Source organism: Gambusia affinis, linkage group LG16 (genome assembly GCF_019740435.1).
Source record: "Gambusia affinis linkage group LG16, SWU_Gaff_1.0, whole genome shotgun sequence".
NCBI lineage: Eukaryota > Metazoa > Chordata > Actinopteri > Cyprinodontiformes > Poeciliidae > Gambusia > Gambusia affinis.
Window position 1 is genome coordinate 20997818 of NC_057883.1, and position 5910 is coordinate 21003727.

Consider the following 5910-nt stretch of genomic DNA (forward strand, 5'->3'; position numbering starts at 1 on the left):
AATATTTGGTAAAAAGGCTTTTCAAGCAAATATTTTTTTTTGGAAGAAGTGAGCATTTATTTAATCATTCCCCTTATCTCTATTTAATATATTATCTACCAACTGTAATTAAATAAAACATGTTTTGTTTTATATTCCTGTTCATTTTACTGCACCTAAAAATAAATTAAGAATTACTGACTTAAAAGAAGCTTCTATATATATTTATTTTTGTCTCGTTTCAACGGTGCAAGCATGTTTGGAGTAGAAACCAAAGAAAAATACTTGGTAAGATTTTGTATTTTGCCAGTATGATCCACTTACTTATTGCGTCCAGGATTTAAAGCTAATTTAAATGTGACAGAATTACAGTTTTCACCTAAAATAAGCCGTGTAAAGCCGTTTGCATGCCTCTGTGAAGCATCTGCATGTCAGAGCTGAATGTGACTCATTAGATCCGGGGCCACCTGTGCATCCATAATGACTCACGCTGCCCTCATGTTTCCCGCACATCAAACGGGGAGGCCGGCGTCGAATGGGAGCCGGCTCATCATCTGCCTGCCTTTGTAGAGCGCATGTCATGCTCTGATACTCATGGCGGAAAAAACCCATCTGAGCCTGACAAATGCAGCCGTGCAGACGCGGCAGTGGGAGGTGGGGCGGCGGGGCGGCGGGCGCGCTGGTGCACTCCGGGTGCACGGTCTCGACACCGAGGTCACTGAGCTCCACATTCGTTAATTTGCCTCAGAGGACATCAGGAGACGGATCCTGGTCTCCTTGGCGACGATGATGGATCGGTTTCATTCAGAGAAGGGTTGAAAGTTATCGATTAATGTTACATTTACTTGGGTAACTCTTTTGAAAAAATGTACTTTTAGATGTATTTTTACTTTTACTTGGGTGATTTTATTATGTGGTATTGCTACTCAAATTTCTGGATTTCCGACCTGAATGAAAAATGATGTTTTGACCAAAATTTGTTAAAATTCAGAAATTTTATATTGAAAGAAACTGATTTGGAAAAATGTTCTTTTGCCTGATATTGCTTATTTCTTTTTATATAAATTATTGCCACTTTTATCCCTAAAATACCAAAGATTTCACTTAATTTTATATTTTGGTCCATCTGACCAAAATATGGACCAAAATTTTGGTCCATATTTTGGACCAAATGACATCAAAAATGACATCAGTTGATGTCATTTTTAAATGATTGATAATTTGTACTTGAGTAGACGTTTTACCAAATACTTACCAAATAATTTCTTGAATGGCTACTTTTTACTTTTACTAATATTAAAAATATATTGACGTAGTTTTATTCTTACCTGAGTACAATTTTTGGTACTCTACCCACCTCTGTTCATGAGTTAATCTAAAGTTGATTGATTTTGTCAATCGTCTTTTTTTTCTTAAAAACCTGAGTTTTATTGTCTTGGCCACATCAAGGGCTAATTTTTCATTTTGTGCTGAATAAAAAAAACATTATCTTGTATCAGCTGTGTTAAATACTCTCAATACGCAAAAAATTGTTTTTCTCACATGTTTAAACTTACTTACAAAATATAACAAAGCAGAAAATTCTTGTTGCTGAGTAGAAAAATAAAACATGGAAAGAATAAACAGGCATTCATACAGTATCGTCTGTTTGCTCTTGCATGAATGTTAAAATTTGCTTTGACTCCCAAAATCAGCCTTGCTTATTGGTGCCATATTTTTCTTCTTCATGTTACAACTTTCTGCGTTATCTCCTCCACTTTCTGTCAACATCCTTCCCTTCAAAGCACATCAGTAATTGTTGGATGTCCAGTCGACGCTGCTGCTCCGTTATGCTATTAATAGCTAATAACAGCATTTTCACTCTTTAAGAGTAAAAAGCTATTAAGATATTATTAGTTGAGGTGCTGATAATATTAAGACTCAAGCTGGTCGAGTGTTTATATTGACCCGCATAAAGAAAATTTTGCATCGCACAATGGATTTTTTCAACCTGTTCTGCTTTTGCGCCGCCATCTTTGTTTTTGTATCAATGGTCGGCTCCGCTTCAGGATGACCAGCGGCGCCCTCTGATGAACTTTGGCCAAGCTACGACACTAAACTTTAAACAGACGTTATTTGTTAATCAGAACTCATTTTAATCTAATCAACTCGGTATAGGAGCGTCTCTATTTCGGGGTTGAGTTGAAAAAGGTGGATAATCTGTTTTTCAGCTGTGCTTTTTGTACTTCCCCAAATCCAGGTCAAGTCGTCGTGTCTTTCATTTAAAGCTCGCTCACCATGCTTCCCTTCTCCGTTTCCTGTTTCTCTGAGTGCTCTTGTTGCCGGAGGTCAGTTTGTCACAGAGAACACAAGCTTTTCTCACTTGAACGCAGCGATTCTGCGATTGGTGTGTGCAAACAATCATATCAAGCCTGCCTGACATGCTCCCTCCCTTCCCTTCCCACTGATATGAAATATTTGTCCCTGCTGCTCTCCAGCTCTGGCTGCAGCCGAGCCCCTCCACAGCATGAGATGGGTTACACAAGCTGCTGCCCTGGGAATCCCTGTCCAGCTCATTATCCTGCAGCCCTGAGACACAAAGCTCATTGTAAATTAGGACATCAAATGATGCAAGCTCGTTAAAGGGCCACAGATTCGCTCATTAGCATCAGCACCTTCGCTTGTTAGAGCCTGCATCAGCATTCAGTCACACCAACAGCGTTATTCCTTTGCACTGACTCAAAGATTTAGGATTAATGTCAGCTGTAGCCAGCGGCTCGGTGCTGCTGAGGTTCAGATATGGGGCTGATTGATCAGCTGTGGCGGGAAGCTGTGGAAGTTGTTGACAGCTGCCCACTATATCCGCCTCTTTTTCTCCCTTCATATTTCATTGTGTGGAAAGGAGAGAAGAAACGAGCTCAGAATAACTCACTGGTTGTCTGCATTTCCAGGGAGGAAAAACTTTAGACAGACATTAAAATGCACATGTTGCTTTTATCTACATTCATAGAATGTCTAGAGTTCACTAACTTCAGTATTATTATTGTTTTTAATGAAAGTTACATACAGAGACGAGTAGATTAGCCAAAAAATGCACTCAAGTATACGGAAAAGGACTAGGGTCACTGAAAAAAAGTATTCTGACTTTAATCTGAGAATACTGAAAGAATGCAGAGATTATAATCATATCATAAAATTTGATTTAATATTTAAAAATGTCATCAAAATGTTGATTTATTTCAGTAATTACATTTCAGAAAATGAAACTTATATGGGTGTAGCCAAAAATTGAGGATTAGGACTATTGAAAAAAATAAAAAATCTGGCTTTTATCTCAGAATTCTGATTTTTTTATGGAGAATTCTAAATTTAATCTCAGAATCTTGACTTTAATTTTAGAATTCTGATTTTTTTTTCCCTCAGATTTTGATGTTAGTCTCAGAATTATTACTTTTTTCCCCCTCAAAATTTAGACTTTTTTTTTCTCAGAATGTTTAATTTAAACTCAGAATTATGGTTTTAATTTGGGAATCCTGATTTTTTTTTTCTTCTCATAATTTTGACTTTTTTTCTTAAATAAAAGTAAAAATTCGGCAAAAAAGTCAGAATTCTGAGATTAACTTCAAAATTGTGGTTTTAATTCTCATAATTCTTTTTTCTCTGAATTTTGAGAAAAAAGTCATAAGATCTGATTCAATATTTAAAAATGTAATCAAAATGTTGATTTATTTTAGTAATTAAACTTTAAAAATTTATACATAGTTGTGTAGAGTTCACAAAAACTGTACTCACGTATACAGAAGACGGCACTAAAAACAAACAAAAATTCTAACTCTCATAATTCTGACTTTGGTATTTGTTCCCTTCCAGTCAACTTTCCACAAAATCTTACCCTTTGTGCTTCTTTAGCGCTGAGTTTTTGTTGTTTAGCCTCCTTGTTGAAAACGCCTTTCTACATGACAACTGGCCTCGTTTCATTTCTCTGATCAGAGCTGTAAGGAAAGGCCTTCACCGTGACTCTGTATTGAGCCGACGTCGTGCAGATGATATTCCTGCAATTATCCAAACATGCAGTGCTGATGACCCAGAGGTCGTTGGATCAGAAATCTGCGTTTTTAATTGCATGTCCTTATAAATGAACCTTTTAAGGATTTTCTAATTTGTTTAGCTTCACCTTTGATGCTACCCTTTAAAGCAACTCATTCTTCACATTTTATTACAATGGATATTAAATATAGTTATTTCCAATGTATTAGGAAAGATATGTTTAGTTTTGACATTGTTTCTGTTCCAGCTACTCTTCAATAAAATACTAAGAAGAATAAAAAATGGTTCATTTAACATGTTTCTTTAATCATATTGGAGCTTTTAGGCTTTTAAGTGCCTTTAAATTCTGCACTTTTGATCATTTATTGTTTTGTAGTCTGTTCTCTTACATGCGTTCTTCTTTAAAAATGAAGTAAAAACTTATTCACTGCAAAAACACAAAATCTTACCAAATATTAAAGAATGACTGACTTAAAACAAACTTCTATATCTTTCTGAAAAGTTATTTGTAAGTTAGTTTTCTTATTTCAAATGTACAAAGATTTTTGCACTAAACTAGACCAAAAGTACTTGGTAAGATTTTGTGGTTTTGCAGTGTTTACCTGAAGTTGACAATGTTTTACATTGTTGTCAGTAAAATGAAACATTCTGCAAAAGCTCAGAGAAACGGTTGCCAGTCCATCGACCATGCAGACATTCATACCAGTTTAGGAGATTATTTAACGTAACGGTTTTTGTTTTTGTGGGAGGAAGCTGCAGTATCAGGAGAGAACATACTAACTCCTTGCAGAACGAACCCGAACCAGAATTTGAATCCTGGACTTTCTTGCTGCAAGGCAGCAGTACCAACATGCAGCCATTGTAGGTCTTTCTCACTATTAAAACATGAACCAAGAAATATGCAGAGCTTTTAGATGCTCTCCCTTGATTAGTTATCAACTTCCAATATGTTGGACCCTGCAGTCTTAAATTGCTATGAGCAGTATTCGAAAATTGACCAAATAAATGTCTCGTCTTCTGGAAGCAGATACCAGACATGTTGGATTCAGTATTTGATTATCGCTGTGAGCAGGATTTGAACCTGCGCGGGGAAACCCCATTGGATTTCAAATCCAACGCCTTAACCTCTCGGCCATCACAGCTGGATGTTTCAAGCTGTTACCAAGGCGCATAAGATGGACGTAACAAGTCATTGAAGGAATAGAGTGATTGAGGGAATAAAGGTAACCTTGACGTAAACATAGAAATATGCAGAGATTTGAGATGCTCTCCCTTGATGGGTTGTTTATCAACTTCCAATATATTGGACCCTGTTGATTAAAAAACGCTGTGAGCAGGATTCGAACCTGCGCGGGGAAACCCCATTGGATTTCTAATCCAACGCCTTAACCGCTCAGCCATCACAGCTGGATGCCTTAACATGTATTCAAAAAGCCACAAGAGAATGTATTACCTAACGTGAAACCTGAAAGAAGACGGGGGTTTTCTGTAGCTTTTCATCAACACATATTGGCCCAAGATATGTTAGACCAGGGGCGGGCACTCCTAGTCCTGGAGGGCTGGTCTCGACCAGTCGTGCCTACCCGTTTTAGACCGCGTAATATAAATTCACTGTGAGCAGGATTCGAACCTTGACCAAAGAAATTGCAACTCCTTGCAGAACGAACCCGAACCAGAATTTGAATCCTGGACTTTCTTGCTGCAAGGCAGCAGTACCAACATGCAGCCATTGTAGCTATTTCTCACTATTAAAACCAAAAACCATTAGAATGTCTGTGTATACATAAACAAACCTGAATGTTTTCTCGCATCAATCAGTGACTCATTTTTAAGTTTAGATGCCTCTGAATGAATCTGTGTCCATTTCTTTTCACTTTCCCTGTTGTCTTCTGTCAATCCATAATT

General features: G+C 37.2%; 2 non-coding genes across 2 annotated transcripts; both read right to left on the minus strand.

The window, feature by feature from the left end:
- Window positions 1-5065: 5065 nt before the first annotated feature.
- trnas-uga lies at window positions 5066-5147 on the minus strand. The gene has a single exon. It is a non-coding gene; the product is annotated as a tRNA-Ser (tRNA).
- A 183-nt stretch (window positions 5148-5330) lies between these two features.
- Window positions 5331-5412, minus strand: trnas-aga. Its single transcript has one exon. It is a non-coding gene; the product is annotated as a tRNA-Ser (tRNA).
- Window positions 5413-5910: the final 498 nt, after the last annotated feature.